Source organism: Amblyraja radiata, chromosome 8, assembly GCF_010909765.2.
Source record: "Amblyraja radiata isolate CabotCenter1 chromosome 8, sAmbRad1.1.pri, whole genome shotgun sequence".
Classification (NCBI taxonomy): Eukaryota; Metazoa; Chordata; class Chondrichthyes; order Rajiformes; family Rajidae; genus Amblyraja; species Amblyraja radiata.
Genome location: NC_045963.1, coordinates 13,348,783 through 13,376,691, shown reverse-complemented (window position 1 = coordinate 13,376,691; position 27,909 = coordinate 13,348,783). Strand labels below are relative to the sequence as shown.

At 41.6% G+C, this 27,909-nt stretch overlaps 1 protein-coding gene across 4 annotated transcripts in view; it reads left to right on the top strand.

The window, feature by feature from the left end:
* The first annotated feature begins 556 nt into the window (after positions 1 to 556).
* Positions 557 to 27,909, top strand: part of sptbn1 (spectrin beta, non-erythrocytic 1) — a 190,046-nt gene continuing 162,693 nt past the window's right edge. The window contains exon 1 of one of the 4 annotated variants that reach the window (XM_033025218.1): positions 557 to 691. The gene's annotated coding sequence lies outside the window, so the exon portion shown is untranslated. Of the gene's footprint in view, positions 696 to 1,318; positions 1,420 to 27,909 lie in introns of those variants that run through there. The other 3 variants (XM_033025219.1, XM_033025221.1, XM_033025220.1) reach the window with 3 other exon arrangements.

The window sequence follows — 27,909 nt, the reverse complement described above, 5'->3', positions numbered from 1 at the left end:
TGTGATTTTTCACGTTGTTTAACAAAGTTTCACAAAACCCTGGCACAAGCCCCCAAGGGACATCCTTGATTTCTGAACAGTGAAACACAGGGGAGATTTGGGAGAGGAGCCGCGGGCATCCTTCCACTCTCCCTACTGGGGATTTGTCCTTTAGTTCTGTTTGGTGGCTGTCCCTGCCCCTGTCCCCTGTCCCCTGCCCACCCGCAGTCTCTCAGTGCGGATAACAGGTCGATCACCCCCCGGGGGCCTCCAGCTGAAAGCCGCAAACCCTCACGCTACACCTCCGCCACAAGCAGGGCGGCTTATCCCTCCGCCGCTCCGAGCTGCCTTCCTTGGCGGCCAAGCCCCGGCGATCCTTCCCGCGATGGTGTAGCAGGGCGGCCGGTTCCTGGATTACCACAGAGACTTGTTCTCTATGCCCGGGCTCTGTCTGGCAAAGTGCGGGATGCCGGCTGGTGCAGCGGATTATTTTGTTGGATGGAGTGAAGTGACGTTTGCGTTGTCCCCGCCTCACGCAGCCCAGTCCAGCCCCGCCCCGTCTTCCACTCCCCTCCCCTCCCCTCCCCTCCCCTCCAGCCTGTGTCACTGCCCAGTCAATCAGTGCTTCAGCTTTTGCTCCACGGTGCGGATTCTTCCACCCCTGGCTCCGGCTCTCACTGCTTCACATTTCTCGCTTCTCCTTTGGGCAAAGGTAGGTAAGTATCTTTGGTGGCAGAGAGAAGGACAAGTTGTGTTCTGTGTGCTTGTGTAAATAATATTGGGTGCATGTCGAAAGCATGACATTGTTCCTGATTTAAATTGAAATTAAAATATATCACGATGTGAATTTGAAGGTGAAACGGAGAGAAGCCCGATGTTGGGAATGTCCTCGATCTCGGACGCCCTTGTCTGAGTCGATGGGATGGTTTAACATGCAGCAGACCTCAGTTTCGGGTTGCGGATGTGTTTTGCTGGGTGTTTCTTTTAGAAGGAGTCCCTGAGGGATGAATGAACTAGGATTTGTATCAATCCGTGATACAGAGCTCAGACTTGTATGAAAACAATGGTTTATTTTTCTTCCCCCTACATTGAATTATCAGTCTGTAACGGTACAGATGCAAATAGGCGTGGCCGCGCTGCAAGCGGAATGAGATGTTGAATGTGCGTAAAAACCCCACTTTGAGTCCTCTGGTTCTTATTCCCACACTGCAGCTGTCAACAAATGTTATTTCCATCGAGAATCTGAACAGTTTTGCATTTCTCTTGCCGTAATCTTGCCCGGTTTTAACGCCTGAAACCCCTCGAAGGAGGAGGGGGGAGGGAGAGAGGAGGGGGAGAGAGATACAATTTCATATCTGTTGAAGATGTTGGAAAAAAATACAAGTTGGCCTTGACTCTCAATTAATTATCTGTTCCAGTCGTTTAGCTGTTATATTAAAGGTAAGTGTTTGTGTTTTTAAAGAAAAAACGCAGATGCTTGCGCATTTTGTCATAGTGAATTGGTAATGAGGAGGTGGGGAGTGGTGGCTAACGCGATGCTTTATTATGGATCGCATTGCTGCAGCGAATGCGGTGTTGGCCGTGTCCAACCTGTGTCTGCATTCTGTTAGCAGTACTCGCCGCGCAAGCTAATGGGCCGGGGTGGGGTGGGGCAAGACACAGCGCGGACAGCTCAAATGCGTGGATTTGTAATGGGTAGAGAATGCGCGTCTGCACAATGCGAAAGGATTGTGATCGAGAAGTGTGCCCTGTCCTCCATTTCCAATGGCGTACACACAGGGGCGGTAAAGACATCCTGCTTTTTCGCATCCCAACCCTTTTCCCCTCGGTGAACGAGAGAAGCCGTGCGGCCCAGCTAACCAAACACAGACAGGGATAAAAAACAACTTTCGAGCTGGATACTGATCTTGCAAACTCATCGGGGGGGGGTTTGTGTGTTTGTGGCCCTCTGACAACGGCGGATAATGATCCTGCCGGATCCAGAAATCCGCAATTTATCACGGATTAGACATCGGGCGGAGGGAAGCGTGCAGTTATTTTTTTCCACCTGAATTGCAGTGCTGCAGTGTGATGATCACATTGATGTTATTATTATTTATTATTAGTTTCCATTGCTGAGATATTCGATGTATGATGAGGGGAAACTGCAGCATGAACCATTTCTAAACGATTCCTCGGTGGCCCCACGCATTAGTCGCTACAGTCGCATGACTCATTAAATAAAACAACGTCAAGTTCAATGACAATATTTCTACCGCTCCCCGCACTACTGGAAGGAATATTGTAGCTGGAAATGCAGCGTTTGGCTTGCATGTTATTCTGCATCATGCACTATCCCCAGCGGTGACCATCCCCTTGATATTTTCCTAAAATTCATATCAACATGTAATGTTAGTTCGTAATGGAATTACCTGTGACGTCCCAGACTGCGTTCAGATACTATTAGTTTGCTCTACCCAGGATTAAACTAACCTACTACTCAATGTGCCATTTCCTCTGCAAACCCCTTTATAGTTAAAATTCTGACCTGACCTTCAGTACCTACCCACTCTTGTATTGATCTAGTAATTTTACAGATCATATGTCGGTGCAGTTCTTTTCATCATCAAATCAAATCGGCCCATGTTTATTGTCATACATACAAATATAGTGAGGTAGATCTTGCATGCCGCAGCATCACCGATACATAGACGCAGGCAACACATAAAATACAATCTTGTGCAAACACAATTAGAAAACAAGCCTATGGTGGTGCAAGAAGTGGTCTGTAGTATTCCGTTGCTGAGGTAGAGTTGTGTAGGTTGGTTCAGGAACAGAGTTGTGTAGGAACGAAACATAGAAAATAGGTGCAGGAGGAGGCCATTTGGCCCTTCGAGCCTGCACCACCATTCGCTGTTGTGATCATGGCTGATCATCCACAATCAGTAAACCCGTGCCTGCCTTCTCCCCATATCCCTTGATTCCGCTAGCCCCTAGAGCTCTATCTAACTCTCTTTTAAATTCATCCAGTGAATTGGCCTCCACTGCCTTCTGTGGCAGAGAATTCCACAAATTCACAACTCTCTGGGTGATTTTTTTTTTAAACTCATCTCAGTTTTAAGTGGCCTCCCCTTTATTCTTAGACTGTGGCCCCTGGTTCTGGACTCCCCTTCATTGGGAACATTTTTCCTGCATCTAGCTTGTCCAGTCCTTTTATAATTTTATGGGTTTCTATAAGATCCCCTCTCATTCTAAATTCCAGTGAATACAAGCCCATTGTTTCTAATCTTTCCTCATATGAGTTGGTTCAAGAACCTGATGTTGGAGGAAGATAGCTGTTATTGAACCTGACTTCAGGTTTCTGAGTAAGGGTCTTGACCCGAAATGTCACCTATTCCTTTACTCCAGAGATGCTGTATGACCCGCTGAGTTACTCCAGCTATTTGTGTCCATCTTCGATTTAAACCAGCATCTGCAGTTCTGTAGCTCCTGCCTGATGGTAACAGTGAGATGTGCGTTGTGATGGATATTGACTATCCAGTCCAAAGGTTTATTGCTGACCTCAGTTTTTTGACACAACAGCAGAAGTTGATCTAGGTTCAAAAGGCTTATTGTTAATTAAGATACACTTCTGACCAGTCCTGGAACCGGGGCCCTTCATCTTGATATCACCAAGAGATACAATATTGATCACGAAGCCCCCAAGAACCAATAAAGGGAAAACATAGAGACAACAGTAACCTTATCAAGATTGAGATATCATTGATTTATCAAAGTAGTTGCATAAGAGCTCATACAGATGATGATATCTAAACGTGGGGAGACTGTCTCAAGATAAGTGTTCAGCCATTTAGAATAAAGGCAAGAGAGTTGTGCATCTTTGGAATTCTATATCCTTAAGAGCTGTACAGGCCTCATTGTTATTTTAGTTTAGAGATACAGTGCAGAAACAGGCCCTTCGGCCCACCGAGTCCTCGCCGACCAGCAATCCCCGTACATTAACACCACCCTACACACACTAGGGACAATTTTACATTTATACAATTATGCCAAGCCAATTAACCTACAAACCTGTACGTCTGTGGGGTGTGGGAGGAAACCCAAGATCAAGGAGAAAACCCACGCAGGTCACGGGGAGAACGTACAAATTCCGTACAGATAAGCACCCGTAGTCAGGATCAAACCCGGGTTTCTGGCGCTGTAAGACAGTAGCTCTACCGCTACACCACCATATGTTTATCAAAGGCGTGATGACTAGTATTTTCTTCTAAGAGAATAATTGGATATGTAATCTGACGGGATAGTAGGACTTAAATTGAAGGATCTGCTACAATTTATTAAAAGGTGGCGTAGATTGAGTGTGTTAATAATCAGTGTTGAGTCATGTTTAAAGTTGAGTTTTCAAAGAAGGAAGAGTTTGGATAAACTTTCATATCTTGTTAAGCATATTTGTTTAACAGCTGAAGTATGCACTATTTGCCACACATTGGGCCATGTGCCTTTCCCCATTAAGAACATACGCTGAAAAATAAAATGTATTTCAAGGGCCCAAATATTAATCTTGATCTGACCAGGATAAACTGAAGAAACTAGATTCAAGTCTGGTGATATCATTTAAACTTTTGTCAGGTTACAATACATTACCATATATTACATAGTAATTAAAAATCTACATAGCTTGTTGCAGTGATTATGCTGCAAGAAAATTAATATATTTCCCTTCCCGTCGATTATTGATTGCGTTCCAAATTTAATAAAAAATTCCCTTTGGAATGTCAGTTTTTATAAATTCTGCCGAGTGAAGAAGTATTAAATGCAATCGATAACATAAAGCAAATTCACTTGCTGCTAATAGATAAAAGTAACATTTATTAAAAATATAATTAGAACAATTGTCTGTCCCTGCTGTTCGATTATCTGTTTCAACACCCTGATTACATTATTATGGCATTTCCTTTTCCAGTCCATTGAATTCTTGAAATGGATGTCTAGTTAGCTGTTGATAAAAGAGTATTTTGAGGGAGTTTCATGAATTGAACAATTAATGGGAATTGGATAGAGGCTTCCAAATCTATTTTTGCGCGTTGTAAGATGTTTGAAACCAATTCTGGAGGAAATCGGGTAGTCTTCCACTAAATTTTACTAGTGAAACCTTTTATTTAAGGCTGCCATTTAATCTGGTTCAGTTATAATGAGCAGGTTTTGTATTTGCCTCTTTATTCGATTCCACACGAGAGATTTGCATCAATATTAAAACTTAGTCATTGAGATCCTGTAACTTTTCAATTTACTTTTTCTCTCAATGATTTTATCTATTCATCTATAGACAGCTGTTTCCCTCATTGATTTAATATTTTCCAGTTCCTGATAAAGAAACAAAGTGTGTGGAGCTTCCTTGTTCCTACATTAATCTCCAGTATCAATCAATACAAAATATAACATCAATGTTACCAGTTAACGGGTTAGATTTCCTACAATCAGCTATGGATCTTTCACCAATAGATTTATATGAGCCATGCATCAAAATATTTGACTTCTCCGATTCCTGATTGCCATATTCTAATCTTTCCACTTCTGAGCTTGCACAATCACCACAACTTATTGAGCTTCATCATTCTGCACATTAAACTGCACAGGTGATCTGCCACTGCTATGCACCTTTCAAGATAATGAGCTTTTTTTCCTGGATGATCTGATATTTTATTACAACCTTGTCCTTATCAAAGATGCTGCTGTAGAGATGGTCGACAGCTTCAAGTTTCTTGTCATCCATACCACCACCAGCCTAACCTGATCCCTTCACACTGCTGCAGTGATCAAGAAAACTCATCAGCATATTTACTTGGTGCCTGAAAAGATACAGCATATCCACAGGGATTGTCTCGGACTGATAGATGAGCTATAGGGAGTACTCTGACAGGATACATGTCAGCCTGGCATGGTAACTTTTCCACTCTTGGCTGCTTGAACTCAGAGAGAGTAGTGACCAGTCCATCACAGCTCGTAGACACAAAAAGCTGGAGTAACTCAGCAGGACAGGCAGCATCTCTGGAGAGAAGGAATGGGTGATGTTTCCCATTCCAAACGTCACCCATTCCGTCTCTCCAGAGATGCTGCCTGTCCCGCTGATTTACTCCAGCTTTTTGTGTCTATCTTCTATTTAAACCAGCATCTGCAGTTCCTTCCTACACAACACTGCTCGTTACTTCCCTCTATCCAGTCCATCTTCATGTGCATCAAGATGGCTGAAAACATAATCTCGGATGCTTGCATGCTGGCCATTGCCTTCTTTGCTTCTACCTACTGAAGCAAGTAAATTGCAGACTGTTTAAACTGTAGATTCACTTCTTGCACACACCCTCTCTGGAGGTACTGCCGTTTACTCTTAGCTCCACCTCATTTGGCTATTTGATTGTTGCATTTAAATATTTTATACGACCTCTATAGTTTGCACTACAATCTGAGCACCATTCTGCTGTTTTTCCATTTGTCGTATTGTGTTCCATTTGTTTACTCTGAACTAATCTGATCTAAATTCCTGGAAATTGTTTTATAACTGCATTTGCCATAAAATTAGCATGACATTTATCTACTTAAAATAACTATATGTCACACACCAGATTTTATAATATTCATGCAATCTTAAAATGCTTTGTGGTTCTTAACTGTAACCTACAAATGAAATGTGCTTGAGCTCCACTGTGGTCATCGAGCTGAGGGTGTTTCTTACCGCACAGATGCTGCCTGTCTTGCTTTTCTGTTCTTGCCTATTTATCCCAATGAGTTAAATTCAGACAGATTGAAATCTGTTTAGTTAATGACATTTAGACACTTCAACCCTCAGAATAATAATTCTGGATCAGTATTTGAAGTTTCAAATTGTAGAGAAAGTTATGAATGTTACCTTGAAGATGGACTTTAGCAGCTGTAAAATATATTGTGTTTTGCATGTATATATCACCTATAATATGCATATTTTAGATTACCCACTTGCTTTACATTCTTTTTGATTACTGTTGCTATGAATCAGAAATGATGCATAATTCTAAATAAATTAAGTCTTTTACTAAAAGTGGAACTTTGAAAGCAGAGATGGGAGGCCAGGGTGAGGAATGTAGAGAGCAACAAAGAATTCCACAGCGGAGTTAACTTTTAAATCAAAGCAGGATTTCCATAGATTTTTGTACTCCTGAAGAGTTTTGATTTTTTAAAATATATTTAATGAAATTTCTAAACTGTAGTTGGAGCATTTTAATGCTGTTAAATTGGAACAAAAAATGTTTTTCAAGATACTGTTTCCAAGCATTCTAAAATAAATTTCCTTAAATGCTAAGACAAGTAGAGGAAGTACTTCAGGCATTTTACACAGGGCATGATCAACTGATAGCTGTTAAATAAATTATTATTTCAAGTTTTGATGTTGGCGGCTAGGGCAGTCGGAAATTCCATCACGATTGTACAATCATAGCATTCTGATCTTTTGCAACTTCTGCTCTCAGTCGAGCAACAAAATGAGGTGTGAGTTTTGTGTTTCATCCAGAGGATTACATTTGCAGCACTGCAGATCTAGCATTTTCATCAGGAGCAACAAGTTTATCAATAGTTATACAAGCAAATTTACACATACAAAATTCAGATTCAGATTCAACTTTATTGTCATTGTGCAGTGTACAGTACAGAGACAACGAAATGCAGTTAGCATCTCCCTAGAAAAGCGACATAAATATGAGCAATAAAGAAAACTATTTACGTGCATATAGTCATAGTATTTTTTCCTGGTGGGAGGAGTGTCTGGGGTGATTGGCAATCACCGAGGTACAGTGTTGAGTAGTGTAACAGCCGCAGGGAAGAAGCTGTTCCTGGACCTGCTGGTCTGGCAACGGAGAGACCTGTAGCGCCTCCCGGATTGTAGGAGGGTAAACAGTCTGTGGTTGGGGTGAGAGCAGTCCTTGGCAAAATGTCACATAACATTGTGGCATATATACAGTTATTTGTATAACCTATCCCAAAACAGGTTTTAGTTATAATAAATTTAAGAAATAGAAAGTTCTATGTCCTTTGGTTGAAGGTCAATTCTTCCTTATTGAACAGGACCTCGGGTGACCAATCAAGTGTAGGTCGCACTACTTATTCCATGCACCTGCATATACTGTTGCAAGGTCATTATGAATTGTTGGTTAGAAACACACAGCACACGTCAATTATGGAGCACACAAACCAGAGAATAAATAAAGCTACAAATTAGAACTTCCAAATACACAACATAATGAAACAGCATTTTCTGAAAGGAGATTCTTTCAAATTTTCACTAATATGGAGATTTTTTTATTCAGGGACCCTTGTCCATTCTGATGAATCTGCTAAGATTATAACATGGTCCCCCCAAATATAACATGTTACAAGCACAAAATATGTAATATTGCTAAGTGATTTTCCATATTTCAGGTGGGTGTGAGATGAATATTACACTCAGTTGCCAATACACGGCTTGGAGTTCCAAGTCACAGCAATAACATTAATTGCTCAGATCGTTGAATTGTTTTGGACAAGAAAATCAATCGTAGAGGATGGAGCTCTTTATATATATTTACCATATATGTTAAAGCTGATCAATATGGACAAGCATGTTTGAATATTTGTGACATTTTGCACTAATTGAAATGAAACAAATCCATGTATTTTTAATTTAACTTTTTAATGGGTGGCACAGTGGCACAGCGATAGAGTTGCTGCCTTACTGCGCATACAACATCGGAGACCCGGGTTCGATCCCGAATACGGGTACTGTCTGTACGGAGATTGGATGGTCTCCCAGTGACTGCGTGGGTTTTCTCCGGGTGCACCGGTTTCCTCCCACACTCCAAAGACCTATAGGTTTGTAGGTTAATTGGCTTGGTATACATGTAAATTGCCCCTAATATGTGTAGGATAGTGTTAATGTGCGGGGATCGCTGGTCGGTGCAGACTCGGTGGGCCGAAGGGCCTGTTTCCACTCTGTCTCTAAACTAAACTAAACCATTACAGAACTAAATTAAGCTTTTCCTCCCAATGCAGAGTTGATTGAAATTTTACTCGCCTCACTGAATCATATATTGTACCAAACTTTGACAAGGTGAGCCATCTTTCATTTTACCAACTGATCAAGGATGAAACAAGTTACATAATGCACTGAACACTACAGGTCACAATTTCAGTAGGTGATATAATCCAAATTCAAATTAAGGACACACACTTAAATAGGCATGCATAAATCTAATAATTTTGCTTTTCACAGCCATAGCACATAGTTATTGGGCACAGTTACTTAATAATGTTACACAAGCTATTGAAGTTACAGACATTATAAATCATCACAAATTGATGTGAGTAAACTGAGCAGCTTTTTTCACAGGTAAACATTGGCAGCACTGGAAGAAAAGCTGGACAGCCGGCTTGTCTCAACAAATACAGATTAATGGGCATTTATTGTAGATTTCCAGATCTTGTATTCTTCCTACCAAGAATAATCTGGTTCATAAGAATCTTATTTCAATATAATAATTTATCATGGAGTGATTACAGCATGATATAAGTCCATTCAGCTGATCATATCTACACTTACTTTCTATCACAGACATTTGAGTTGCAACCATCAGTGCCTTTTGTATGACCTTGCAAATTTTCTCCACAATAAACTTATCAAGTTCACAACAAATTACATTAATTCACCTGCAGGCAGTAGATTCCATATTCCTGAGACATGCGGCCTGAAAAAAAATATATATTTATGTCGCTCCCAATTTTCATCCCCTCTTTTATATCTGTGACGTCTGGTGCTCGACTCCTTCCGAAGGAAACTGCCTTCCACCGGGCAGACCCCGTGTAATTTTATATACTTACTAAATCTTTATTCAGCCTTCTCTTTAATCAAAACTCTGTAACCTGCCCTTGTAACTGTAGTCACGCATCCCAAAATCTGTTCTCTTTTCTGATTCCTACCCTAATTCCTCCTCATCCTCCCACAATTGGATGTAATACTGTATTTGAGGACCGACTAGTGTTATAATGGTTCAGCATAACCTCCCTGCTTTTATACTTTTTGCCATTTCTCAATCTGCCCTGTTGCCTTTAACGGTTTGTGCACCTCTGCTGCTGCTGCAACCCTTTGTGAAGTGTAATATTCACTTTGTATTGCTTCTCTTCATTCTGCTAACATAAATGCATTCGCACATTTCTCTGCATTAAACATACTCGGCCATGTATCTGCCCATTCCACCAGTCTGTGCAGACCCTGTTGTAACTTATCAGAACACTCTTCACAATACTGCCAAATATTGTTTATCTATACATTTAGAAATACCATTGATTGCTGAATTGAGCATTTTATCATCTTTGTTTAATAGGAAGATTAATAGCACCAGAAAAAACTGTAATCCAGTTTGACCTTGCCACATCCCGGATTAATAGTTTGAAACACGATGGCTCAGATTTTGCCCCTATGAATTGCCATCTGCGCAGCCATTAAGATACATATTAGTCATGCATTGTCCTGATTCACATCTAGAAGACTGAACTCGATGATAGGCAAATCCTTATGCTAAATGCCAGGACCCTGCATGCCTCAAGTCCTTGCATATGTAACAGGTGGACTAGAAATCTATCTCAAAAACAGCTGAGAAAACCTATGACAGATGGCAAAGTTAACCCTCAAAGCTTTTCCCTCTTTGAAATCTGTTGCCTTTCTTCAATGCAAACAAATGTATCTGCCATTCAGAAGCATTCACGGAAAAATCTAAAACAAAACTTTAAAAAAAATATTAAAAATTATGACAAAATCTTAATCAAAAGACTTTACATTTTATAGTCCAAACAAATAATGAAACAAAAACAAACATATTCTTTGCATCTTGTGGCTGTAACATTTATGTACCAATAAATGAGTTGTGAATCCTGCACCAGGTCCAGGCAGGATCTGTAAGCAGCGTTCCCAGCATAAATGTTTGTGCACGAGTGCCAATTCCAAATGGAGTCATGCAGCAGGGGGCACTGACTGATTCACTGACAGATCTCAGTCAGCAAGGTCAAGAATTCTGTTTTTGGACATGTGTGCAATGTGATCACAAATTTGCACATAATTGTTACCATTTTTCAGGCCAATATTTGAGTGGTTACTTTTCAATTGATGGTTTAATTTTACAAATTTTACTCAGAAGTGGTGGGTACATGGAACAAGCTGTCGGAGGAGAAAGTTGAGGCAGGTACTAAACAGAATTTAAAAGGCACTTGAACAGTACATGGATAGGAAAGGTTTGGAGGAATGTGGGCCAAATATGGGTAAATGGAACTAGGCTAGATAGGACATCTTGGTCAAGTTTGGTGGAAGGGCCTGTTAACTGGCTATCATGACTCTTATGTGTATGTAATCTTGGGTTGGTAGACCACATCTGTACATAATGTTTCAACCAGGGTTTCCATTTGACTGGAGCCAGATGTTTCTAATTTTGAATGTAAATCTTCCTACAATAAAGGCCAGCATACAGTTTGTTTTCTAATTATTAGATGTTTTTGGATGTGAAATTTCATAAACAGAGCAGTAGAGTGCAAAAACAAGTCCGTCATCCCACAATTAAATTAATCCCTTCTGCCTGCTCATGATCCCATGCCTTGAATATTCACGTGCCTATCTAAAAGCTTTTCTGTATCTGCATCCAACACCACCCCTGGCAACGAGTTCTAGGCATCTACTACTCTCTGTGTGTAAAACAAAAACTTCCCCTTTAAATGTACCCCTCTCACCTTAAAGCTATGCCCTGTGGTATTTGACATTTCCACCCAAGGGGAAAAAGGTTCTAACTGTATGTCCCACCTACGCCTCTCATAATTTCATATAGATATACAGGGCACGGTGGTGCAGCGGTAGAGTTACTGCCTTACAGCGCTTGCAGTGCCAGAGACCCGGGTCCGATCCCGACTACAGGTGCTGCATATGTACGGAGTTTGTACGTTCTCCCCGTGACCAAGTGGGTTTTCTCCGAGATCTTCAGTTTCCTTCCACACACCAAAGACATACAGGTTTGTAGGTTAATTGACTTAGTATAAGTGTAAATTTCCGCGCCTCTACTTCCTGAGAAGATTACGTAGAGTCGGTTTGTCAAGGAAGACTCTCTCTAACTTCTACAGGTGCACAGTCGAGAGCATGCTGACCGGTTGCATCGTGGCTTGGTTCGGCAATTTGAGCGCCCTGGAGAGGAAAAGACTACAAAAAGTAGTAAACACTGCCCAGTCCATCATCGGCTCTGACCTTCCTTCCATTGAGGGGATTTATCGCAGTCGCTGCCTCAAAAAGGCTGGTACTATCATCAAAGACCCACACCATCCTGGCCACACACTCATCTCCCTGCTATCTTCAGGTAGAAGGTACAGGAGCCTGAAGACTGCAACAACCAGGTTCAGGAATAGCTACTTCCCCACAGCCATCAGGCTATTAAACCTGGCTCGGACAAAACTCTGATTATTAATAACCACTTTCTGCTATTTGCACTTTTATCAGTTTATTTATTCATGTGTGTATATATTTATATCATGGTATATGGACACATTTATCTGTTTTGTAGTAAATGCCTACTATTTTCTGTGTGCTTAAGCAAAGCAAGAATTTCATTGTCCTATACAGGGACACATGACAATAAACTCACTTGAACTTGAACTAAATTGTCCCGAGTGTATGTAGTTAATGTGTTAATGTGCGGGGATCGGTTGGTGCGGACTCGGTGGGCCGAAGGACCTGTTTCCATGCTGCGTCTCTAAACTAAACTTCTATAAAGTGTCCCCTCAGCCTCCGATGCTCCCGTAAAAATAATCCAAGTTTTCCTCAACCTCACCGTATAACCTTGCCATGAATCCAGTCAGCATCCTCTCCAAAGCTGCATACAATACTGCAAATGTAATGTAATGGAAGTGAAAATGTGTGTTTCTGGCTCTTGTACTCAGTGTCTTGGCGAATGGGATTCTGATCAGGATACCATGTTGCTTCTCTACCACTCTACCTACTTGGGTTGCTGCTTTTAGGGAGCTATGGACTTGTATGCCAAGACATATCAGATCATTCAGAACATTAATGCTGAAAAGTAACTATATACATTCTTCTTACATTTGTACTCCCAAAGTGTAACATCTTGCACTTGCCTGGATTCATGTGCAAAGACACCCAGACCCTCTTATCACCGCATCTTTCACTTGTTCACCATCTTTAAAAAAAAAAAAGCCTTTCTATTTTTCCTATAGTTTTTGATGACCTCACATTTTTCCATGATCTACAATATCTTTGCTGATTCACTTATTCATATTCTGCTGAGGCTGCTTTGCATTCTGCTAAAAGCCCACACTGCCAAATAGCTTTGCTTCGTCAGCAAGCTTTGATACTGCACAATTAATCCATTCCTCCAGATCATTAATATGGATTCTATAACAACTAGCCTTTTATCTTTCAAATATTCCTTCTAAATATATCCCTAAATTATAAATAAATAATGAAGCAGTTTTTCAAACTTTCCTTCATTTTGGAACACATATTGAAGCAAGCTGTAAATGTTAAGCTGTTGATTGGTTGTACCCTAAGTTTAGCCAAGCAATTGAAGGTAGGGTTGGCTGGCTGGTGATGTGAAGAAGGGTTTTTTTAAATATGTACCCGATATCTCTGCATCGCTAACAAAGCCAGCATTTAATGAACCTACAAACCTCCATGAGGTGGTGAGCTGCCATCATGAACTGCCAAGTGAGTGGAATAATTTCACGCTGATGTCATTTAATGAATCGAGAAATTTGATGAATGGAGGCATTGCAGTATATTTCTAAGCCATTAGTGTTTTTGTGAGGGTTGGTGGTGTTGTCGTTCCCCTGCTGCCATTATCATTCTTGGTATTAGAGTTTGCATGGTTGGGAGATGTTGTCAAGCGAACTTTTGGTAAATTACTGTATATGCATCTTGCAAGTTGATCCAAAGAACACAGGATAGAGGAGGATGTGCACTCTTCCATGCATGAAATCATGGCTGATGATTTATTTTGGGTATCTTCCTACACTAATCTTTAGATGAGATTAGATTCAACTTTGTTGTCATTGCACAAATATGAGTACAGGTACAACAAAATGCAGTTTAGCATCTAATCAGAGTGCAAAGTAGTAAAATACTGGTTAAAACAATATGTACAATGGATGAATTAAACTAGTACATAGGCAAATAAATATATACAGATAAAAGGGTATAAAAGATAGCTAGCGTCGGGACTGTGAGTTCAGCAGGGTAATGGTATTTTGGAAAATGCTGCTCCTCAGTCTGCTTGTGCGAGACCTAAGGCTCCTGTACCGCCTCCCTGATGGGAGGAGGTCAAATAGTCCATGGTTAGGGTGAGAGAGGTTCTTAATGATTATCCCGGCCCGTCTCAGACACCGTTGTCTTGTATCCCTTGGTTCCCTTTATTCCTGAAACAGCTTTAAGTCCCTATCTTGACTAAACCCAAGTGCCTCTGCATTCATGTTGGGAAAGAAATTCCAAAGATTGACCACTCTCTGGGTCCTGTATGACTAAATTATTATTTTGAGATTGATTCCAGACATTTCAATGTTAATGGCACATCAGACCATATCAATATTTTGTATATATTTTTCACCATCAGTATTAGAGGGGGGGGGGGGGGGAGGAAGGTTTGAAGTGGACGATCAATGCCTTTCAAGAGGATGTTTTATCCTGGATGCTGACAACTTTCTTGAATATTGTTAGGGATAGGTCCACAAGCCTGGAAGAATGCATTTAACAGAATCCTGTAGCACATTACATAGATAGTTTGGGAGGTGACAATGTGAGTCATGTTTGGCAGAATACCAAGTGACTGTCCTGCAAAACATTTGTGCAAGAGTCAAGAGTGTTTTATTGTCATGTGTACCAAAATGGAACAACTAATTTTTTACTTACGGCAGCACTTCATGTTAGTAAAGACAGTGCTCAATAGATAATATTAAAAAAAACTTTTTTTTTTAAGTTCAATTTTTTAAAATCCAATTAATTCCCTGCCTCGTGTATAACCAATGTTTTGGTGGTTGTGGGTTTCTGTGGTTGTCTTTCCACAGAATATCAGTGATAAGTGGTTTGTTTATTTCTTGTTGGCTTGTGGGTTAGTCTATTTCATTGCAACATGTGTTTATTTATTGGTTTTATGTTGTTATTTTTGGCAAGAAAAGTTCAGTTACTGATGAAACTGATTTGAAAAAAAAATCTATAATATGATTAGCTTAAGTTTACCTTTGAATGGGCAAGTTATCCTGTTAGGTGATCATTAAGGATTGAATGAATTCTAAATCCTCACCAATTTCCATTGAACTAGTTTTAGCTCCTTTGCTTTACCGCTCCTACTTCCTCAGTTTTGGCTGAAAGTAAAGCATCTGCAATCAAAAAAATCTTCAGGAAGAGTATTTAAACATAAATTGCAGCAAAAGTAAATCCCAATCCAAAAATGTAATGCACTTGCATACATTTCTTGAGTTAGAAATGTTAATACCTCTGATTGTGTGGAAACAGTGATGCGATCCACCATGCTTCATGTTCTAAGACATAGAAGGTGGCCATTTATTCAGTTGGATTTTCAAGGGAGCAATCCCATTAATCACAATCCCCTTTATCCCCAATCTCCCGAAAAGCCTTTTGCCGAACCTTGGTCCATGTGACAATGATAAATTAAACTAAACTAATTTCCATGTGCCCTTGCAAACAGTTTGTCAACGCCCTTTGATATTTTTTTCAACTACCAACACAAAGCAATAATTTGCAGTAGCCAGTTAATCTACAGCATGCCAGTGGAATATGGGAGAAAATTGGACCACACAGTGAAATGCAATGAAATCATGGGGAGAATGCACAAACTTCAGACAGTGAGCAGCTGTGGTGAGAATCATATCTGGGTCCTTATTACTCTGCCAGCTTTAAAGGCACCATAATGTTTGGGACACAGCAATGTCATGTAAATGAAAGTAGTCCTGTTTAGTATTTTGTTGCCTATCCTTTGCATGCAATGACTGCTTGAAGTCTGTGATTCATGGACATCATCAGATGCTGGGTGTCTTCTCTGGTGATATTCTGCCAGGCCTGTATTGCAGCCATCTTTAGCTTATGCTTGGCTTGGGGTCTAGTCTCCTTCAGTTTTCTCTTCAACATGTAAAAGGCATGCACAATTGGGTTCAGATCGGGTGATTGACTTGGCCACTCAAGAATTGACCATTATTTAGCTTTGAAAAACTCCTTTGTTGCTTTAGCAGTATGTTTGGGATCATTGTCTTGCTGTAGAATGATCTGATGGTCAATGAGTTTTGAGGCATTTGTTTGAACTTGAGCAGATAGGATGTGTCTATACACTTCAGAATTCATTATGCTACTACCATCAGCAGTTGTATCATCAATGAGGATAGGTGAGCCAGTACCTTCAGCAGCCATACATGCCCAGGCCATAACACCCCCACCACCATGTTTCACAGATGAGGTGGTATGCTTTGGATCTTGGGCAATTCCTTCTCTCCTCCATACTTTGCCCTTGCCATCACTCTGATATAAGTTAATCTTCGTCTCATCTGTCCACAAGACCTTTTCCAGAACTGTGGTTGGTGTTTTAAGTACTTCTTGGCAAACTGTAACCTGGCCATCCTATTTTTGCGGCTAACCAGTGGTTTGCATCTTGCAGTGTAGCCTCTGTATTTCTGTTCCTGATGTCTTCTGCCGACAGTGGTCATTGACAAATCCACACCTGACTCCTGAAGAGCGTTTCTGATCTGTCGGACAGATGTTTGGGGTTTTTTCTTTATTATAGAGAGAATTCTTCTGTCATCAGCTGTGGAGGTCTTCCTTGGCCTACCAATCCCTTTGTGATTAATAAGCTCACCAGTGCTCTCTTCTTAATGATGTTCCAAACAGTTGATTTTGGTAAGCCTAAGGTTTGGTTGATGTCTCTAACAATTTTATTCTTGTTTCTCACTCATAATGGCTTAATTAACTTTCATTGGCACAACTTTGGTTCTCATGTTGATAAACAGCGATAAAAGATTCCAAAGGTAATGGAAAGACTGGAGGAAAGACTAGGTGCTGAGAACTCTCTTATTCCTACATTAAGTAGGCAATTAAACACACCTGAGCAATTACAAACACCCGTGAAGCCATGTGTCCCAAACATTATGGTGCCCTGAAATGGGGGGACTATGTATAAACACAGCTGTAATTTCTACATGGTGAAACCAAAGTGTATAAAAATGGCCTTTAATAAAAATTGACTGTGCACTTTAACCACATGTGATTTTTTTTTCTATTACATATCTCAAATTGTGGAGTACAGATGTAAATCAATAAATAATGGGTCTTTGTCGCAAACATTATGCAGGGCACTAACTCAGCCGGGACAGGCAGCATCTCTGGAGAGAAGGAATGGGTGACGTTTTGGGTCGAGACCCTTCTTCAGACTGAGGGTCACGGGAAAGGGAAACGAGAGATATAGAACAAATGAATGATATGCAAAAAAGTAATGATGATAAAGTATTGTTCCTTTGTGCTGTAACTTTTATTCGGAACAAGCAACGATGGATGGAGTATGTTCCCTGACTAATTGTGAGGAATGGCATGGGAGGTTTGTTGATCGACATCGTTGTTTCCTTGGCTCCCTTGTCCTTTTACTTGTTACCTATTTCACTGAATCATATTGGACTCTGTTTAACCAAACATTGTCTGTTTTTCTCGTTGCTGATACCTTGTTGGGATATCTATTTGTTATGCTCTGTGCTTGCTCACATTTTTGTCATCCTTCAGAGGCTTTTATACAATGTGATGCCTTGTTTGTCTGATCACAATTTTTCTTCCATCTATGTCCCCACCTTTTCCTTTGCACTTTTTATCCGATTATTTCTGGCCTTTATTGCTGATGACATTTCATCTATATTTTTTAAGTATATGCAAATTCCTTTTTCTCTCTGAAGCTAAGTCGTCTGTCTATTTGATCGTCACATGAGGATCAGTGAGTGCCTTTGCTTTTTGATGTAAATTATCTTTTGTGCGATATTTTTAAAATAGGTATTTATCTTTAGGACTTGTATGTAATTATGGAGATTTGTGGATGAAATCAATCATTAATTGTTTCAAATGCAAATTAACTTTACAACTACAATAGTTTTGTTGTCTCTTGCCATCTCTTTCACTATTGGCACTTGTTAATACTCATTGTGTAGCTACAATCAAACCACAGAGGAGGGCCCTATGCCAAGCATGTCTGTATAGGCACTTTGCAATCTTAGAATCTTTGCTAAATTCCCACAGCTCTGTTACCTTGTAGTTGGGAGTTTTTTCTCTGCTTCAGATACTTATCCAATTCCCCTGTAAAACCATCTGCTTTAGTGACAAAGCACTCCATACTTTAATTTTTATGGTTCCTGCTACATCTCTAAAAAATACCAACATTTGGTATTTAACCTTTTTTTTTAAAACAGCTCTGTTATGCAAATTTGTTTCAACAAGTATAATGTAAGAAAGATTTGCTATTGTAAAAAGAGAGCGGTTGTATTAGACTAAAGATGCAAAGAGACACAGTGAAGCAATGTTGAAACAAGGAACTGCAAATGCTGGTTTACAAGGAAAATTCACAAAGTGCTGGAGTAACTGAGTGGGTCAGGCAGCATCTCTGGAGAATGTGGACAGGTGATATTTCGGGTTGGAGCCTTCTTCAGATTGATTGTGGTGGGGGGGGAAGCGAGAAGAGATGGTGGGACAGGACAAGTAATAGGTGGATACATGTGAAGGGTGGTGGGGGTTGTTAGGCAGGAGGTTGGACAAAGGCCAGAGGTAAAGACAGGAGGTGTCATCACAAAAGGATTGAAGATTTGCAAATTGTGAAGTTACAGCAAGAAATATATGTGCGAGAGGGAGGGGAGAAATGGGTGTGAGTGGGGCACAGGGCAGAAATCGGGGTGGGGGCTACCTAAAAATTGGAGAATTCATTGTTCGTCCTGTTGGGTTGTAAACTACCCAAGCGGATTATGAAGTGCTTTTCCTCCAGTTTGTGTATGGCATTGCAAATTGGAGGAGGCCCAGGACAGGAAGATCAGTATTGAAGGGAAAGAGGAGTTGAAATGATTCACAACCAGAAGACCCAGTAAACCTTGGTGGACCAAGCGCATGTGTTCAGTGAAATGGTTGCCGGGTCCACGCTTGGTACTTGGTAAAGGGGTGGTTTGGGTGGGAAGGAATGAGTGAATAAAGGAGCTGTGGGGAGAGCATTCTCTGTGGAAGGCAGAAAGGGATAGAAATGGGAAGTGACTGGTGATGGGGTCATGTTCAAGAAATCATGTTCTAGGTGACTGATATGTAGGATAATGATGTGTTAGATGCAGTGGGGTGAAAGGTGGGCACCAGGAGTATGCTTTTCTTGGTCCATGTAGGTGGAGGGGAAGTGAGAGCAGATGAACAGGACATGGGTGAGAGAATCATTAATTACAGCAGGGGTGGAACCATGTTCACTAAAGAAGGAGGACATCTCGGATGTCTGAAAAAAAAAAAACCTCATCTTGGGAGCAGATGCGGCGGAGACGGAGAAATTGAGGTCGGGGATAGCGTCTTTGCAAGAGGCAGGGTGGGAGAAGGTGTAGTGCAGCAGATCAATATGGGGATTGGTAGGTTTGTAGTAGACTTTAATTGATAGTCTGTCCCCTGTGGTGACAGAGATCAAGAAAGGGGGAGAGTGGTGTCCGAGATAATCCAAACGAATTTGAGGGAGGGGTGGAAGGTAGTGGTAAAGTTAATTAAATTAGCGAGCTCTGCATGGGTGCAGGAGGCTGCCCCGATGTAGTCGTCGATCTGGTGGAGAAAGAGTTGGGGGATGGTGCCAGTGTGTGTTTGGAATGAGGATTGTTTGACGTAACCAACAAAAAGGCAAGGCATGAGTGCCCATGACTACACTTTTAACGTGAAGAAATTGAGAGGAGTTGAAAGAGAAGTTGTTGAGGGTGAGGACAAGTTCTGCCATGTGGAGGATAGTGTTCGCAGAGGGAAATTGATTCTCTGTTCAAGGAAGAACCGGTGGGGCCATGAGACATTTCTGGTGGGGGATGGAGATGTAAAGATGAGGCAATAGGGGGGCCAGAAAATAACAGTGATTGAAGGCTGTGTGAGGTGTCTCAGAGGTATGTTGGAAGGGACTAGACATGGATGGTGGACAGGATGGTATTTGGAGATGAATTCTGTGGGGCAGGCAGGAGCGGGCAGAAACTATGATCTGGCAGAGCAGTCCAGTTTGTGGATTTTGGGAAGGAGATACAAGTGGGCAGTGCAGGACTGGGGAACAATGTTGGAGGCTGTGGAGGGGAGATAGCCAGGGGTGATGAGATCTGAGGCATTCTGGTAGATGATGGCTCGGTGTTTAACTGTGGCGTTGTAGTCAAGGAGTTGGTATGAGGAAGTGGCCAAGAGCTGGTGCCTGGCCTCAGCATGGTAGAGGTCAGTCCATCAGACTTCAACAGCACCTCCATTTTGGGCAGGATTAATAACAATGTAGGGATTGTTGCTGAGTGAGTGGAAGGCTGTATGTTCAGAGGGGTTGAGATTCGAGTGAGTAAGGGGAGTGGAGAAGTCAAGATGGTTCATGTGGTGCCTAAAGCAACGTGTTGTACAGCATCTGTTGAGTACTTGTGCCTGACTTTAAAAACCATAAATTAAGTCTTGCACATGAATTTGTGGCGGCATGGTGGTGTAGCGGTAGAGCTACTGTCTTAAAGCGCCAGAGACACTGGTTCGATCCTGACAATGGGTATTTGTCTGTATGGAGTTTGTGCGCTCTCTCCGTGACCTGTGTAGGTTTTCTTCGAGATCTTCGGTTTCCTCCCACACTCCAAAGACACACAGGTTTGTAGGCTAATTGGCCAGGTATAAAAATGTAAATTGTCCCTAATGTGTGTAGGATAATGTCAATGTGCAGGGATCGCTGGTTGGTGCAGTTGGTCAAAGGGCGTGTTTCCACTTTGTATCTCTAAACTAAACTAAAACTAATTTCAGAAGACCTGACTCTCTTGAAGATCACTTGGACATCCTGTACGAGTAGTGCAAAAACAATCTGGTCAAGCATTTGACACTTGCTCAGGTAGCAGTTAGATCAGCATGAATGAGATTATCCAAAGGCCTTGTTTCTCTGCTGTAGAACTCATTAAATGGGGCAGAGAATTACATTTCATTAATGAATCCACCAAAAGGGAAAAGGGACTAATTTCTCCAATGATTAGATTATTAATTGTTATTCATTACTTCCATGTTCCGTAGTTTTTGACACCAGAACCCATACAGATTTAAAACTGGATGTAATCTGCCGGTTTCATCAAAATGTCTTAATTTTACATTTAAATTGTTTACAATGCAACCAAAAGTCAAATATTTTTCATGAAAAGAGAGGTTACTTACTTGTGCCTATTAGTGATGTAGAAGCAAATGAGACCACATAACTTAATGGTATTCAGTCGTGGGAATTCTGTGGTAATTGGCTTGAAAAGAAGGAATGGATTTGGAACAAGCTTGCTCTCGTTTTATCCAGCTCAAACCAGTTTTCATTTAGTAATCCAGCCAAATGCAAACAGCCATCTACAATTATCTAATGAGCTTTGTAAAGAAAATAGTAAAAGAACAAGGTGATATTTATCTTCCTGTGCAACACTTCGAGAATGCTCTAAATAAAAAATATAGTTGTACTGCTCTCTTTCTTAATTAAAAAATGAAAGCCTTTAAGTTAACACCTCAATGTTTCTACAACATATACAGCTATGCAAAAGTGATTTTAATTGCTTTTAAAGGTGTTGCCAATAAAACACTTGTTATACATTTAACCCCAGTCAGTCATGTTTTTTGTTTACAAAAGTATTCATCTTGGTAGTAAACTGTGATGTTATAAATCTCTATAAGGTGAATAAATGTAAAATCACAGGAGGGGAGGGCGAGTGGGTGTTGGATGGCAGTGGGGGTGGGGGGTGTTGGATGGCAGTGGGGGGAGGGGAGGGGGGTGTTGGATGGCAGTGGGGGGAGGGGAGGGGGGTGTTGGATGGAAGTGGGGGGAGGAGAGGAGGGGGGTGTTGGATGGCAGTGGGGGGAGGGGGGTGTTGGATGGCAGTGGATTAGTGGATTCCCAGCTTTCAATTATTTTTGGTCTTCAACTTCTAATTCTAATCCTCCAAGGTTTGGTATTACATTTCAAAATCAGCTTCCCTATGTTGAACTAACACTTCAGGCTAAAGATGTTAGAACTGGGAAGAATTAGTACATTTTTTAAATTGCAGAGAGACCTAAAAGGATAGTCAGTGATATGATGAAGATTGAATATTACAGGTGATGATGATGCCAGCTAAATGATGGTGGTAAAGGGCAATAAATAACAAAGTATGTCTGGAGGAGAGGTAACTAGGGGAGACAAATGAAAGGTATAATTACCAGACAATAAAAATAATGAATGCTGGAAACACAAGATAGAAGCCTGACTTTGTTAATTGCCTTATACTGTTATACTAAAATATGTGATGTGCTGGCTCATAAAATGTGACTAGACTAAGTCACGGCACATGTGGGCCCATGTTCACACGGGAGGGCTGGTCCCCCAACGCAATATTCCACCTCTCCACTAATTCCAATATTGGTGGCCAGTGGGGGGGGGGGGGGGGGGGTGGCTTTCTGGAGCGCTGGTATGGGTGTTGTTGGCTGCAGGGACTACTGGTCTCCAGAGGGCTAGTATAGACATTGTGGGCCAAATGGATTCTTGGGGTGGCAGCTCAGACCTTCAAGCCTGATGTGCTGGCAGCTCACTCACGGCTGGTGGACTGGCAGTTGACTCACGGCTATTCCTTGAAATTCCATTTCAAGCAGGGTGCAAGGCCACCAAATTCAAATCCATTTTCCTACCATTTCAAGCAGGGTGCAAGGCCACAAAATTCAAGTGCAGTTTCATACCACTTCAAGCAGGGTACAAGGCCACCAAATTCAAGTGCAGTTTCATACCATTTCATGCAGGGTGCAAGGCCACCACATTCAAATACAGTTTCATACCATTTCAAGCAGGGTGAAACCACCATAAAACCACGCAAAACACCACACTCACAGTTCAGTAGACATTCAGTGTGTTCAGTTGATTCACAGCTCAGACAGTCGTGACCTCTCCCTCCCCCATCATGCAGAGACTGCCACGCTCACACTTCCGGGTTTTATAATCCCTCCCGCTCCCACCAGAATAGGTGTGGCCTTCATGGCGTGATTGACAGGAGAGAGATTCTCAACATTTTTTAAACACTAATAACACTTTTCTTTTTCATTGATGGGAAGAATCCTCTGCACCTGATGAGCAGAGGGGGACTGAGTAAGATGGCCAAAAATCACAGCCGTAAATGGTAGCGTTTTATCTAAAATCAATACAGTGCAAACAGGAAGTTGTCAAGTTTAGACAAGCAACCATTTGCAGTGCCTTTTTACTTCAACCCAAAACCCCCAAGCAACCCTTTGCAGTGCCTTTTCACTTCAACCCAAAACCCCCAAACAACCCTTCGCAGTGCCTTTTCACTTAAACCCAAAACCCCCAAACAACCCTTTGCAGTGTCTTTTTACTTCAACCCAAATCCCACCAAACAACCATTTGCAGTGCCTTATTACTTCAAACCAACCATATTTTCATTTTCAAACCACATTAAGGGCAATCACAGTTGAGTAGACATGTGTTCAGTGTTATTCAGAGCTCAGAGAGACGTGACCCTCTCGCTTCCTCCATCTTACAGAGATTGAGTGAGGCACACCAGTTCCGGGTTTTATGGCGCTTTTTCACGGGGCGACTTGACGCAAGATGTAACCAGAGTGAAGTGGTCGTGGTCAAGCACGATATCACACGATATAACGTGGTGTAGATAAAGAGTTCCCACGGTACTCGGCATTTCCGTTATTTGTGCGAGTGACTTGTCCGTCTCCCGAGCTTTCCCGTTAAATCTTGAATGAACATTGTGAACTACACGTGGCACAAATTATGTCACTTTTTTTTTCACACACTATAAATATCCTCCCTTGGTTGAATTGGCTCATTTGGAGACATGCCTATACTAAGTAGTTTCGAGTACAGGATGGTGGGTTTTTTCATTCACGCGCTGTATGCAGCAGCCCACTATGTGCATCGAGGACGCTTGCGTGAAGGCAGAAGGGAGAGATTAATTAAAAAGAGAATTAAGAGGAAGTCTCACTGGGTGTGAAAGAGCAAAGAGGCCATCTCTGCGCTTACTACAATTCACAATTGGGGAGTGTGCCGTGGCAGGACAGCTATATTGATGGGTAGCCGACCACAGGAACACTACTGCATGTTAGCAGAAATGCATAGCAAATAAGCTGACTTTCTAGTGTTGTCCTCTGAAAAGTGCTTCCTATAAGATGTTCGTCCGCAAAACCTGCCATTTAGCACATTGCATTGTCCCTTTTAATGCCTGAGTTTAGGCTTGTTGCGGAGGTTAATGAATATAATGTGTTTAAAATAATCTATCGTGCCTCATTTGTTGAGTTTCGTGTTTGCGAGGCCCTTTTATAGACAAATGTTTGGTGTGATGCACCTTCACTCAATATGTGCAAGAAGTCGTCTTTTTATATTGTCAAATAGGAATAAAGACTTTGTCTCACATTTACCGTGCTGAATGGCTTATTTTATTTTCTACCGAGAGGTGAAACTTTCAAACGTTTAAATAGCTCAACAATTGATGGACCTGAACACTCAAAAATGAAACTTAATGAAAATGTGATTATATCACCTCCCTTCAGCTATTTTGTGTTTCAGCATGAGAGGGATTATAACATTAGAGACATTCATCTTGTAGTGATGTGTTAATGAAGAATTGCAGACATCAAGCTGATAGTAAGAAATATATTTATTTAACAATGAGGTAAACAAGCAAACTGCTGAGGTAAAAGCTTTATCACACTTCAGGCTATCATAAAATGTGGAGCCACCAACAGAAACAAAGTAATGCCCAAGAGGAAAAGACGCACATATTAACATACAGACATTTACAGCAAACCCAATCTGTCGAAGATTGACACAAAAAGCTGGAGTACCTCAGCGGGACAGGCAGCATCTCTGGAGAGAGTCTGAAGAAGGGTCCATTTTGTGTCTATCAGTCATATCAATTTACACGCAAATCTTTGATCTTAAACTCGTGGTCCAGTTTTGCTGCACAGCGTATTATATAAGTTCACACCAGTGTAATATCTGTGCATAACATAACACAATCAGTGACTATCACTGCTGCTGTCCTAATTCCCCATTTACTGGTGCGCTCCCCTAATTCCTCATTTACTGGTGCGCTCTAATTCCCCATTTACTGGTGCGTTCCCCAAATTCACCATTTACTGGTCCCCTCCTGTATTGTTCTATTTTCTGTAAAATCACCCTTCCCATTCCCAGGTTTAAAGCTGGGCTGGGATATTAAAACACACGCAGACAGGGAATTTTGGAACGGCACTGCGGCACAATAATGGAGTTGCTGCCTAACCCAGAGATTAGTGCGGGTGTCACAGGTTATGGGGAGAAGGAAGGAGAATGGGGTATGAGGGAGAGATAGATCAGCCATGATTGAATGGCGTAGACTTGATAGGCCGAATGGCCTCATTCTACTCCTATCAGGGAGAGTTAGATTTCGCTCTCAGGGCTAACGGAATCAGGGGAGATGGGGAGAAGGCAGGACGGGGTACTGGTTTTGGGTGATCAGCCATGATCATAGTGAATGGCGCTGCTGGCTCGGAGGGCCAAATGGTCTACTCCTGCACCTGTTTTCTATGTTTCTAAAGCCACACCATCATCTCTCATGGATGGACGGATGCTAGCCACAAGGTAACCTCTAACAACCTCTCTCCTCCCATTTCTTACCCTTCCCTCGCCCGCACCCCACCCCACCCCACTGTGGCCCATCTAGACTCACACCTCTTTCAGCCCTCCCCTCACCCCTCTCACCCCCCCCCCCCCCCCAAACATTCCTTCCCCATGCTTCACAATCCTATCTTACAGACTATGCTTTAATCTAGGGACTTTGTTCAAACCATCTGCCCCCTCGCCCGTGTCCATCTATTACCTGAGATAGACACAGAATGCTGGAGTAACTCAGAGGAACAGGCAGCATCTCTGGAGAGAAAGAATGGGTTTAAGGAATGGGTGAGTTTGGGAAACCCATTCCTTCCATCCAGAGATCAAAATGCTGGAGTAACTCGCTGAGTTACTCCAGCATTTTGTGTATCTTCGATTTAAAGCAGCATCTGCAGTTCCTTCCGACACCTGGCACGCTTGATCCTGCCTCCTCTTTCCCAGCTGGAACCGAAACGTCACCTATCCATGTTCTCCAGAGATGCTTCCTGCCTGAGTTATTCAAGCATTTTGTGTCGAAAAGTGGAACTTGCTACGAAAAGTGGAATCAGATGCAATCAGCAGGTTTGAGAGACATTTGATTTGAAGTTTGAAATTTCCAAACACTTTTTAATCAACTCGCACCGAACGACTAGTTCCAAAGTTTTCGCCAGTTATAGGATATTGAGAACACCTTTTTTACTCACCTTCTGTCCCCTCTGTCCAGCTTCCAGGTTTACCGTTCGCAGGAGTTCCCACGGTAACCGCAAGAGTTATTACGGATATTGCACGGATATCGCACTGGCCACTACGTTCATATAAAGTTGCAATGCTCAACCACAAGTGTACAAGTCACTCTTGGAGAAATTCAAGCTTGCTTGAATTTTCTCCCGAGTCACCAAGTTACACGATTACCTGCCGTTAGCGCCAAGGTGGTCCACGAATGCCGTACTGTTATCGCACGAGGTTCCCACGATGTTAAACTCTGGTTAACTCTTGCGTCAAGTCGCCCCGTGAAAAAGCTGCTTTATAGTCCCTCCTCCCTCCCACCAGCAGGGGCAGAAGAGAGAATGGTGAAATTTTTAAAAACATTAATATCTCTCAGATTATTCATCGATGGGAAAATCCTCCAGTCCAATCCGGCAGAGGGGGGCTCTGAGCGAGGTGGCCAAAAATGACGGCCGTAAGTGGCGGCGTTCTCTCGGAAATCACATCGCAGTGAGTCAAAAGCGGTCAAGATCTTACTTTTAGTAATATAGATGATGTTCTTTGAGCTTCATTGGAACAATGTGCAAGGACAGATATGCCAATTTAATGGGGATTGAAATTGTAAAAAATAGGGGCAGTTGGAAACTTCTATTGTAAAAGCATTGAGGTGTTAACTTAAAAGGTTTCGTTTTTATTACCACACCCTGGAGGCTTTGCAGACATACAGCAGTTTTCTGCATTACCCATATCGATGTATGGTTTCTTCAATGTAGAAGAAAATGTACCATGACTTTTGGATGCAGTATCCAAAATTGGTACAAGTAAATCCCAACTTAACTTGGGTGGACATGGAAGCGTGAATCAGAACACGGCAGTGGGATAGGATATCCTGTTTTTAATCTCAAATTTCCAGCATCTACACTATTTAGCTTTTAGATTTCTATGGCCATCTCTTCACTAGTAAGTAAAATATTTCGGAAATGTTCGTTATCTTAATGCTGCATAGATTCTTGTGAAAATCGTAGGTCTTCTCAGTTGTGGTTTCAGATTAATTAATATTTCAAATGTATTCTTTTGAAATTATTCCTGATGCTGTGGAAGATGGTATAAATGGTTACTGTGTTAGTTAACATGAATCATGTTAATAATCATGTCATTATTGTAACATCGTTTGAATAAAATCTAAATTAAGAGTAGTTAGCAGGCTTTTAAATGTGCAATCTGAATCTGGAAGGGCTGATGCCATTTATAATACTTGCAGGCACAGATTTGATATGAAACATGGAAAAGTTTAGATGCCTGATAGGTAGATTATTTATTTGCCAATGGTGTCTAGAACTGCAGCTTGAAATAGGGA